Below are 13,295 nucleotides of genomic sequence, written 5' to 3' on the forward strand. Positions count from 1 at the left end.
TCGTCTCTCTCTCTCTCTCTCTCTTCTCTCTCTCTCTCTCTCTCTCTCTCTCTCTCTCTCTCTCTCTCTCTCTCTCTCTCTCTCCTCGTCGTCTCGTCTCTCTCTCTCTCTCTCTCTCTTCTTCTTCTCTCTCTCTCTCTCTCTCTCTCTCTCTCTCTCTCTCTCTCTTTCAGTCTCCTCCACTCTCCCTCTCTTTCCCATGCGCACTAATGAAAACCTAACGGGGACATAGAATAACATATCGTCTGCCGACTGCGCGTGGCAGCGAGGACACGCATCAAAATGCGTCATCGCTAATGAACAACTTTAACAAGTGCTAATCTACAGACGTACGTGATTATCTCGATAAACACAAAATTAAAACAAAAATCGACGTCTGGCTGAGTGTTTAGCATTAAAGCCCGGCGAATGCACACGTGAGTTATTTTACTCAAGTAAAATGGACGCATAAGTCAAATTACTCAACGAAAATCCGCCGCACACGTGAGTAAAATGACGCATGCGTCAAATTATTCAACGAAAATCCGCCGCACACGTGAGTAAAATGACTCATGCGTCATTTTACTTGAGTAAAATAACTCAGGTGTGCGCCGGGCATAACGAATGCTAACGCGAGTTTTGGTTGTCGTCTGTTTTAGCCACTAACACTTCCGCTGCAGTGGTTAACAGCCGGGGGCCCTAACCCTAACCGTAACACTAATCCTAACCCTAACCCTAACCGTAACACTAATCCTAACCCTAACCCTAACCGTAACACTAATCCTAACCCTAACCCTAACCATAATCTAGACCACAACCCTAACGCTAACCCTAACCTTAACCCTAAACCTAAACTAAACACTAACCATATTCCTGATCCTACCCCTAACGTTGTTTAAACCGCACACACGTTTGGAAACACACAGACCGCATGGGAAGAAACACAAATGCGTTTATTTCGGGGACGGCGATAGCCGCCTTCCGGTCCTCACCGGTACGTCTCAAGTCGTATAGGTCTCAAGACGGATGTCTCAAGACGGACGGATGCCTCAAACCAGACGGATGTCTCAAAACAGACGGATAAGCATCAAGACGGATCGGTATATCGCAAGAAAAATATTCTAATTTCTTATGCGGTTCTCTATAAAATGGGGAAAAACAAGAAAGCTTGAACATCGTTTTTGGCAGGGCGCCCAGCGTGGTGCTAATCAGCTGCTATCGACGACAGACTGAGCTGCTGAGCCGCTGAGCTGCTGAGATGGTGAGATGGTCATGAGATGCTAGGCTGGTCGTCACGACGTCATCAGATGCCGTCCGTCGTCGTCGTCGTCGTCGTCGTCGTCGTCGTCGTCGCCGATGGCAGTCGCGATAGCAGCCGACATCCGCCGGGAAACCCCGCGCAGCCGCCCTGCCAATCATCGACGCAGATACGTGCATCTAATCCCACGTGACCGATGATAGCGTCGGCGTGACGTCACGAATGTCATGCAGTCATGTTGATGCTTACCTCGCGTAGTGCTGAGATAGTGTACGCGGTCGAATCAGCCACGCACTGCCATGTTGATAGCTTACGCTGTCTTCGGTTTAATCGTTGTCTAAGCTTATGGGTCGTGTGTGTGGCAGGTACGGGAGAAAGATAGTAGATTATGCACGTCTGTGCCTGCCTGTGTGTGTGTGTGTGTGTGTGTGTGTGTGTGTGTGTGTGTGTGTGTGTGTGTGTGTGTGTGTGTGTGTGTGTGTGTGTGTGTGTGTGTGTGTGTGTGTATGCGCGTGCGTACGTGTATGTGTGTGTGTGCCTTTGATTGCGCTCGCGCGTGTGTGCGCAAGTTTGCGTGCGTGCGTGTGCGTGCGTATGTGTGCGTGTATTTGTTTATTTTTTCTGCTCGCAAGATGCCGCCGCTGGTTCGCGCATGAGCCGCACGGACGCTGGTATTATTACAGGCACCTACCCGTGGCGCTGTGGCGCTGTGTGGGGTGGGGTAGGTCTGGTTAATATACTATAGTGCAGGCAGCCAGCCATTGCTGCAGTGCTGTGTGGTGTAGCGTAGCCAGGGTTAATGCTGGTCCAGACAGCTAAATGTGGTGCTGTGTGGTGTTGGGTAGACCGGGTTAATGCTGGTCCAGACAGCTAAATGTGGTGGTGTGTGGTGTTGGGTAGACCGGGTTAATGCTGGTCCAGACAGCTAAATGTGGTGCTGTGTGGTGTTGGGTAGACCGGGTTAATGCTGGTCCAGACAGCTAAATGTGGTGCTGTGGTGCTGTGTGGGGTCGCGGGGTTAATGCTATTAGTGGTGTAGCGCCGCTGCTGCTGATGAGGATGAGGAGGCTGCGACGATATGGCTTGTCTGACCCATTGAAGCGTTGCTATGGCTAGCTACTCACCCCTCCGTACTCCATCGCGCCTCTACTCCGGCATGCTTTCAGCTCATCATCTCTCTCACACATCTTCGACAGCGACTCCACTCTAGTCCTCTCGCGAATTGCATCTCGCATTCTGCTGCTCGATTAAGTTGTAAAAGTTCGCGCCGCTGCTGCTGCTATAGTTGCCGCTACTTCCTTGACCTATTAATAGGGGAATAAGGAGAGTAGCGATCGAGGGATATATATTTATATCACGCTATATATATATATATATGGCGTGAGCAGTTGGGGCGCTGTCGCGGTCGATGCCACATAGACAGCATAGCGGCACACACACACACCGCGCGCGCGCGTCTCCTAAAGGTTAATAGCTGCGGCTCTGTAATGATGCCACTTGCAGTGTGTGTCACGTACGCGTGATGCTACTTCGGTGCCACTTGATGCCCCATAACTCTACACGCAGTCACTAGTCTAAATGAAGCAGCCGTGTGTGCGTGTGTGTGTGCGTGCGTGTGTGTATGTGTGTGCTTTGTGTGTGTGTTGTGTGTGTGTGTGTTGTGTGTGTGTGTGTATGGGTGTGTGTGGGTGCTGTGCGTGCGTGCGTTGCGTGCGTGTTGTGTGGCGCGTGCGTGCGTGCGTGGTGGGCGTGCGTGTTTTGTGCTACTTTGTGTGTGTGGTGTGTGATGTGTATGTGTGTGTTTGTGTGTGTGCTGTGTGTGTGTGTGTGTGTGTGTGGTGGTGTATGGTATGTGTGTGTGTGCTGTGCGTGCGCTGCGTGCGGTGCGCGGCGTGTTTGTGTATACTGATATATATGTGTGTGTGTGTCGTGTGTGTGTGTGTGTGTGTGTGTGTGTGTGTTCGTGTGTGTGTGTGTGGTTGTGTGTATGTGTGTGTTGTGTGTGCGTGTGTGTGGTGTGTCTGTCATGTGTGTGTGTGTGTCGTGTGTGTGTGTGCGCGTGCGTGTCTGTGGTCGGGAGTGATGTGTATGCGTGTGTGTGTGTGTGTGTGTGTGTGTGTGTGCGGCGTTGCGTGCGTGCGTGCCTGCCTGCCGCGTGCGTGCGTTGCTGTGCGTGCGTGCGTGCGTGCGTGCGTGCCTGCCTGCGTGGCGTGCGTGCGTTTGCGTGCGTGCGTGTGTGTGTGTGCGTGCGTGCGTGCGTGCCTGCCTGCGTGCGTGCGTGCGTGCGTGCGTGCGTGTGTGTGTGTGTGTGTGTGTGTGTGTGTGTGTGTTTGTACGGGCGTGTGTGTATGCGTGTGTTTGTGTGTGTTGAATGATGTTGATGGTGATGATTTTGCTGTTGTTGATAATGATGATATTGATGATGATGGTGATGATGATGATGATGATGACGATGATGATGATGATGATTATTATGATGATGATTGATGATTATTGTGACGATAATGCTCTGCCTGTCTTGCTACTGCCGCCTTCGCCTACAGTGGATAACTAAAAAATAATAATAATAATAATAATAATAATAATAATAATAACAATGATTCTAATAATAATAAAAATAATAACAGTGATAAAAAAGAAACTTCTTACATTATTACATGATACAGCACGCACTTTAATAGAAACAAGCAGGATGCAACTGCACCCTGAGATGCCGAGATAATGACGTTACTGGATCTGAGCATTCACAACAACATCGGCCTAGCCTCCATCTATTGTTAGGGAGAATGTCTGCTACATTCCTTCCCACTGACGGATCCAGGGGAGGGGATTGGGGCTTGATCCTCTCCCACCCACGCCTTCCGTCATGAATCAATAACAACAAGAGAAAAAAGCGCGAACAGTCGTTCACGAGCATTGCAAACATGCACTCACTGAAATCTCGTCAAATTTTCTCGTTGTTTCCTAAATTTAGTGCTCACACCAGATATGAAAAATTCCTGCCTGAAGCGCTAAAATGCACCGCTGACCCCGCCGGGGAAGCTTACAGTGCTACCCCATACCCCCTCCCCTTCGCTGGACCCCGCCGGGGGATGCTTACAGCGCTACCCCATACCCCCTCCCCCTCGCTGGACCCCGCCGGGGGAAGCTTACAGCGCTACCCCATACCCCCCCCCTCGCTGGGAGCCCTGGGCCGGGAAGCTTACAGTGCTACCCCATACCCCCCTTTCCCTCGCTGGACCCCGCCGGGGGAAGCTTACAGCGCTACCCCATACCACCCTCCCCCTCGCTGGACCCCGCCGAGGGAAGCTTACAGCGCTATCCCATACCTCCCCTCCGGGCCCTCCCCCTCGCTGATGGTTGTTGTTCCCACTTCTCCATCCTACGGTAGCTCATTCCCGTATCCGGCAGTGATTCATGATCGGCCGAGGTTTGCCTAATGGATTCTTAGAGATCGAGGCGGATCAAATCTCACGGAAAGGAAGCGCGAAGACAAATTACCCACGGGGAGGGGGAGGGGCACCCAGGAGCGAAGAAAATCAGGCAGACGTTATTTGCCCCGCAGGTCTTCGCCGTTGTAACGCAATACCGCAGACATCGGTATTCCTCGTAACAGATTCTCTCCTCCCCCAAAGATATATTTTATGGAGGGGCGACAGTCTATCTTTCTGTAACCGAGCCAAAGTCAGGAGCACCTCATCACATGCAAATTAACCGCAAAATGAACGAATGTGTGAGCGTGTGGCGTTGAGAAGTTTGAGAGAGAAATGAATGCGATAATTTAAAGTTATATAAAATTGCATAAACTAGCCGATATTCGTCCAGCCGGACAGCGCCAGAAACGATTTTAGTCTCTTTTCGACAAAAGCATGCAGCTGCTTCTCGTCTCTCTCGTCTCGTGCTCTCGTCTCTCTTTCTGTGTGTCCTCCTCTCTCTCTACGTCATGCCAGGTCCTATCTCTTGTGCTCTCTCTCGATCACTCANTTACATTTAATGTATATTAATAATATTAATATATAATATATATGTTATATTGTATGTTACTGTTAATTTGCTGCTATTTATTCTCTTACCTGCAACTCATCAGCTACTTATTGACCTTCGTTCATAATTCTTGATACTAGGTTTAAGGTTATATACTCATGTGTATATATATATATATATATATATATATATATATACCGCTGGTATACTACTATATTACAGGCTCATATGGCTATAGCTATATTACTATATTATACTAAGGCAGGGATACCCGGCAAGGTTGCCCGGTTAAATAATACACTGCAGGTTGGTGTTTTCGCTTCCTTCAACACACCCCAACACTCAAAAATCTTATCTATCACTAGCTATCCTATACTATCTATCTATCTGACTCTATCTATTAGTCTATCGATCCTATCTGCTCCTATAGTTTTTCTAATCTTATCTAATCTAATCTATCTATCTATTTTCTAGTCTATCCTAGCTATCTATTTATCTATCTTATTTATCCTCATCTGTCTATCTATCTACATATATCTATCGATCTATCTATCTACTCTATCTGATGTGATTTAATCGGTCATCTAATCCTATCTATCCTATCTAATCTATCTATCATACTCTATCTATCTATCTAGCGGTCTACATCTATCTCACTCTACATCTATCTATCTCACGCTATCCATGCTATTCTCATCTACTCGTATCTTCATCTATCTATCTTATCGATTATCTATCTATCTATCTATCCCTATTTATCGAATCTATCTACTATCTATTCTATCGGTATCTATCTATCTATCTATCTATCCTAGTTATCGGTATTATATATATAACTAGTCTATCTATCCGCGTATCTTCAATCTATCTATCTATCTACTCCTTTATCTTATTATCCTACTCTGATCCGCTTCTGATCTATCTTATCTAATCGTATCATATCTACTACTCTGAATCTATCTACTCTATCCTATCTACTCTATCTATCATCTATCTACTCTACCTCTATCTTATTCTGACTCTACTCTTTATCCTATCTATCCTATCCTTACACTCTATCTGATCTAATCCTATCTATACTATACATACTCATATATATAGCATATACTATATAGTATACTCTATCGTATCCATCCATCCTACCTCTTTTTATCACTAGACTATATCTAATATTATATTTCTGTGAATGTATGGCGCCTTGTTTGCTTGTTGTTCTCAACATGCCACTCCATCCGGACGATCCAAGCAAAAATAGCTCCAACGCAGCCGCCGCACGGGGCATGCGCGTGTCAGCACTTTTGGCCTCTATTTTTGTCTCCTCCTGCGGACCTCGGGACGCGGTCACACTCCAATTGCGCCCCGCATGACACCTTCAGCCATACATACAGTATCAGCCTCTCACTGCACGTCCGTTCTCGCACAGTCTCTATAAGCTTGCCTCCATACTGCTCGTTGCATTATAGACCATTAGGGAACAAGTGGACTGAACCATACACAACAGACATTACCACTCACAATACTACCTGTATGCACTCGTCTACTTATATATACTAATAAAATACCTATCAATAAAAAAATTCTTATACATTATTAATCGCAACAACAAACAAGCTAAATCCCCCGTGCGCAGTAGCTTCAGTCAGAGCTGCCTGCCCGTCTAGAGGGCTGTCCAGGCGCTCTTTTCCTACATGGTCCTCCTCGTATATTTATTACTATATCATGTCCATACTATATCTATAATAGTTATATACTATATATTGTTACCTATCTATCCTACTATACATATGTACCTTACTACGTATAGTATACCTAGTATCCAATATATGAGTGCGTATGCATCGTGGACTGCTTGTAGGGCGCCGCCTTAATTCGTGGATGTGTAGCGCCCTATACTTTCGTTCGCACTTACGGCAACTCTTTTCGTGCGCGTGCGCCTGCATGCGTGCGTATGCGTGCGTGCGTGCGTGCGGGCGTGCGCTTATCTCATCTCGTTCCAGCTCGTCCTGCGCTCTCGACGCTGCGACGTCATCGCGGGATGTGACGGGTCTCATTACATCTCACATCTACTCCCATTAGATGCGCCGCCTGTCAAACGCTCAATGCCAGGCTGCTATCACTAAACGACCATCGGGTATACGGCGTGCGTGCGTGCGTGCGTGCGAGCGTGCGAGCGTGTGCGGGTCGCGATAAGGCGCTTATGGACGCCGGTTCATCTACCCTGCATGCAGTATCATCCGTCGACGAACATTAGACAAGAGGTTCTCTCTCGTATATAGTATAGACATTCTCTGGTCAACGACCTCGTGTGTCATAAACGGGGCGCCGACGGAATCATAGCGGCGTATAATGACATCGTCGCTGGTCGGTCGTCGTCGTCGCTGTTCTCCGCTGCCGAGCCGAGCATTTTTTTATAGTGAAATTTCCCGCGGCGTGTTGTCGCGGATTACGATGATTTTCCCAAAGGGTTTCAGTTAATCCAGATGCGCGTCGGCTCGCGATCGACGACCGAGGTGAGGTCGGGTTGTTTTCACGCGGTGAGGGTCACCGGCTGTCACCATACACGTACGCACACGCACGCACACAAACATACGCGCGCACGCACACACACACACACACACACACACACACACACACACCACCCCACACACACACACACACACACACACACACACACACACACCACCACCACACACACACACACACACACACACACACACACACACACACACATTATATATATTACCTCATCAAGTTATTCTAATGTATGTTTGTAATCTGATGTCTTTATGCTATATATTGCTATACCCGTCTCATGCGTGTACATCAGTGTCACTCATTGATCCTCACCCACTTCCACACAAAAGCTCTCTCGCTAACTATCATTCTGTTTTATCCACCAATGATTTCGTTACATTTTAACAATTCCTCCCTTTCTATAGATCTCCACTCACTTGCAATATATTTTCTGCTCTTTTTACTATATTCTAATATCTGATTCTCTCTCTCTCTCTCTCTCTCTCTCTCTCTNCCGCTTCCCTCACTGCGGGATCATGAAACGAGGACGCGTGATGGGCGGGTGGGGGTGGGGGTGTAAGTGGGGTAGGAGTGGTGACGCGTGCGAGGGGTCTCCTTCGACAATAGTCACCGCCTCGACGGAAAAGTTTTCGGCCGGCGCGACGGTTGTTGCAATCATGGATCGGCGGCCGCGCGTGCGCGTGTGTGAGCGCGCGCGTGCGATGCGACAGTGCAGTGACCTTAACCGCCCGCTTCCCTCACTGCGGGATCATGAAACGAGGACGCGTGATGGGCGGGTGGGGGTGGGGGTGTAAGTGGGGTAGGAGTGGTGACGCGTGCGAGGCAGGTGCGAGGCAGGCGCGTGCGAGGTGCGCAGGGAGGGAGGCACGTGGGTAAATTTTTATCTCTCCGGTCCCGCGACTAAAACGACTGCTGGAATGCGACGCGAAATATGCCGACAAATTGAACGTTGTCCGTCCTAATGACTCATCCCTCCTCCGACCCCATCCCGCTCGTGCGTACTCCACATCAATCGACCTCCTCCCATCCGATCCGGCTTCCTTCGCTGAGGGATAATACAAGTTTATACAACGAGGACGATTGCACCCCTCCCGCCTGTTTGTGCCTTGGCTAAATCGCCCCCCCAACCCCAAAAAACCTCCCTCTCGCCCGTTTGTGCCTTGCCTAAATCGCACCCCACATGTATGTACCGCGTGCTCCGGCTGAATCTACCCCTCGCTCCCTCACCCCCGCCCTTGTCTTTACGGCGTCCTCCGGCTGAATCTACCCCTCGCTCCTTCACCCCCGCCCGTGTCTTTACCGTGTGCCCCGCCTGAATCTACCCCTCGCTCCTTCACCCCCACCCTTGTGTTTACCGTGTGCCCCGCCTTTGTCTTTTAAGCGCCAACCACCCGCGCGTTGTCGTCATCGCTGAGGGATGCTCGCTGCATTCTCGACATAGTTGTTTAAACGCGGCGCCGGTGATGTCGCAACGCTGTCACACCTTCTCTTTTGTCGCCGTCGCCGAAGCAATTCCAACCGTCATCCACCGTCACACCAACTCCATCATCATACACATGCGCGCGGCGAAAAGTGAAAGTCGCACGCACGCACGCACGCACGCACGCATGCACCGCACCCGTGGAGGAGTGATGGAGGAGGTGGTGAGGTGGCGGGACACGGCCGAGCGCACGCTCCCTCCCCCACCCCGCTACCGGCGGTCAACCATGCCCGCCAGACTAACTAATACCACTACTAACCCCGTGACATCGAATCCGCGCGCCGTGCGTGCAGAAATTAACGAGCCATCGTAAAAGACATCGCTATAACATCGGCAACGCCATGCCGCCGATGACGATAATTCGAAGCAACACTCGCCCCTAGCACCCACACTGCCGTGTACTATACACCCACCCATCGTTGCCGCAATAATGCAGTGATTCTGCTCTCGCGCGCGGGAAACCCACCGTACAGCCGTCACCGTCACCGCGGCTAGATTTTATGATCTGAGAAGGCAACCTGCTGTGTCGCCGTCGTCGCCGTCACCTCCAGCGCGGCCACGCGGGTTACACAAACAGCAGTAGCTATAATTATTCGCCACATACGTGACGGAATGTCTAACGATAGCTGAGAGCGGGCAGACGCGCGGCGATATGTAGTCCAACCGTAAGTCTGCGGGCGGTCATTCACCTAGTTCTGCCGCGGGGACACCTTAATTTGCGCGTGCGCAGCTAATAGATAAACGCGCGCCGAACTCGCACCGAGCCGTAGTAGCAGAGGCTTCAGTTCACGCGCGAGAACGGCGCAGAAATCTAGACAAAGCGAAACTCTCTCTCTCGCTCTCGCTCTTTCCCGTCGCGTTGCGGGAGTAGATCTAACAAGTGACGTTTGGATTCTGCCGGCTACGTGCCCCCCTACTGCGCACGCGCGCCGCTCAACAACGCTAGCCGATAGAGGCGGCACGTCTATCGGTTGGTCGTGTCGCGCCAGCGAGCGAGGCATCGGTATACTAGTGGCCCAGTAACGGCGAGCGGCGAGGACGGATTTCAGTCGTGCAGAAGAATAAGCGTCGGCAAAGCGCGTATCCCTGGAGACCCAACCGCCTAGGTGCCAACCTGCGAGTCGAGCTTTCCGTGTCGCTATTATACAACCTTGTGTGTGTGTGTGTGTGTGTGTGTGTGTGCGTACGTGGCACAGTCTGCTAGCAGTGAGGTCAGGCGGACTATAGGTGGATGCTGGCGTTCTCTCGGCCTCTCTCGCTCTCGCTATCTGCCGGAGATACGTTGGACTGATCCACAGGCGCCGTTATACGTGTGCGACTCGAGGCAAAACGCAGACGCGTTAAACAAGGTGTGTGTGTGATGCGCGCGCGTGCGCGTGCGTGCGCGCGTTCAACAGGGGTTGTGTGTTTGCGCGCGTGCGCATGCGTGCGCGCGTTTAACAAGCTGTGTGTGTGTTTGCGCGCGCGCATGCGTGCGTGTGCGTGCGCGCGTTCAACAAGCTGTGTGTGTGTGTTTGCACGCGCGTGCGTGTGTGTGCGTGCGCGCGTTCGACAAGGTGTGTGTTTGCGCGCGCGTGCGTGCATGTTGTGCGTGCGTTTGCGTGCGCGTGTTCAACGAAATGCGTGTTTGCGCGTGCGTGCGTGTGTTTGCGCGTGCGTGCGTGTGTGTGCGCGTTCAGCGAAATGCGTGTTTGCGCGCACGTGTGCGTGTGCGTGCGTGCACGCGTGCGCGTGTGTTCGGCGACACGAGATGACCAGCTATACAGGGAATAAGCGAGCTATAGGATAGTGTCGCTCGCGCGGCCACCGGCTCACAGATCAGCAGTTACGCAAGAATCATGAGAGTCGGTGCTTGCGCCCGCCGTGATTCTGACTTACACACTGCAGTGTCACGCAGAGATAGGCATTAGCGATTGCGTAAGAGGATTGCGTTTGGAGGCAGGGCTGTGTGCGCTCACGTCGGCTGCGAGCGTGGGATTGTGTATACGCTCTCTTTCGCGCTTTTCCTAATCTCTCGCTATCTCTCTCTCTCTCTTTCACTCGCTCTCCCGCCTCCTCTCTCTCTCTCTCTCTATCTTTTTATCTGTCTGTCTGTCTGTTTGTTTGTCTGTCTGTCTGTCTGTCTGTCTGGATCTGTCTGCTGTCTGTCTGTCCGTTCGTCCGTCCGTCCCTCAGTCCGTCCGTCCGTTTGTCCGTCCGTCCGTTCGTCCGTCCGTCCGTCCGTCCGTCCGTCCGTCCGTCCGTCCGTCCGTGCGCCCGTCCGTCCGTCCGTGCGTCCGTCCGTCCGTCCGTTGGTCCGTCTGTCTATATCTCTCTATCTCGCGCGCGCTCTCTCCCTCTATCGCGCGCTCTATCTCTCTCTCTCTCTCTCTCTCTCTCTCTCTCTCTCACTCTCATCACACTCTCTCTCCCTGTATCACTCTCCCTCTCCCCCTCTCGTGTGCGTTCTCTCACTCTCTCATAGTGCTGCTCACACATCGCCCCTCCCTCCTCACGCTCAGCTCTGCGGGGCACCGTTACTCTGCCGCGTGCGTCTGATCAGTATCGCTGTGTGCGGGGATGGAGCCGAGCAACGCGTCGCTGCTATCGCCGCCTCTACTCGCGGAAAGCTGTGTTGTCGTCTTCCGGCTACCTGACAGTGAGAACCATCGCTGCCGACTGCTACCGACGGAGTTCTGCTGCGTCTGTCGGCACGGGCGACGATGAGTATTCGTACAATCATATAAATCTTCACGAAATTTATATCAAAGTAGAATAACGTTTTTTTTAGAGTCTGTTATACGGTGGGATTATACATCGCATTATCGGGACCGGTCGGGGATGTCCCGATTAAGCGGTTAACACGAAACGAGGTGCGTAGGGATTGTCTTTCGTAGACACGTGTCGTTTAAGCGATGCGCCCAATTATCCGAGGGCCAATATAGCGTGGACCACTGCGGCAGTTAGCTAGTTAGGAGTTGATAGGAATATTGAAAGATAGGAACGCAGAGACGACGCGCGACGGGCAGTTCGCATACACCGACCGTCACGGTGTGAGGGAGGTGGCGGCGGCGGCGGCGGCGGCGGCGGCGGGGGCGGCGGTGGCGGCGGTGTGTGTCGGTGTGCTGTATAGCTACTGTGTCAGTGTACCGACGTCGGCCGTCTACTTACGACTGTATATCTGTGTCAGCGAGCCAACAAAGGACACGCTGTGTATGCCTCCCGATTGTACAAGTCAAGTGTGGCAGCTGTCTTTATACGTACGTACGTGCGTGCGTGCGTGCGTGCGTGCGTATACGTGTGCGTGCATGTGCGTGTGCGCGCGCGCGCGCGTGTGTGTGTGCATGGGTACGTGTTCGTGGTGTGCGTGTATGTTCATGGAAAAATGGAAGCGAGCGTAACGGTATACTGATAGAACTTATATATATATATATATATATATATATATATATATATATATATATATATATATATATATATAGCCCGTATCGGTCTGCACCCGTCCTTGCGCGCTGGCTGTTGATAGGCGGATAACTATCTCTCTCAGTGCTAATCTGCTCGGCTTATAGACGTGGGCGCCACTGCTCTGCATTCTCCCCACCCCCGATAAGTTATTAGACTATTCCTTAAGCTATATGCTAGCTAGGCTATTAATTAAGATACTGACTGGCCAGGGTTGTTTAGGTGAAGCTAGGCCAAGCGTTGCGTAAGGTCCCTATTGTCGTACGAGAGATTTACGGGTAGTTTATGATCGGGATCGCGCACACGCACGGACACACACACACACAGACACGCACACACACACACACACACACACACACACACACACACACACACACACACACGCATACACAACACACACCACACCACACAGCACACACACTACACACAAAAACAAACACTCACACACACAAACACGCACACACAACACAACACACGCACATACACACACAACAACACACACATCACACACACACCACACACACACACACACACGCACACGACGCACAAACACACACGCACAAACACACACAACCAAATGCACACCACACACACACACACACACACATCTCTCGCTCT

The sequence above is a fragment of the Priapulus caudatus genome, unplaced genomic scaffold (genome assembly GCF_000485595.1).
Source record: "Priapulus caudatus unplaced genomic scaffold, Priapulus_caudatus-5.0.1 Scaffold110, whole genome shotgun sequence".
Taxonomy (NCBI): Eukaryota; Metazoa; Priapulida; class Priapulimorpha; order Priapulimorphida; family Priapulidae; genus Priapulus; species Priapulus caudatus.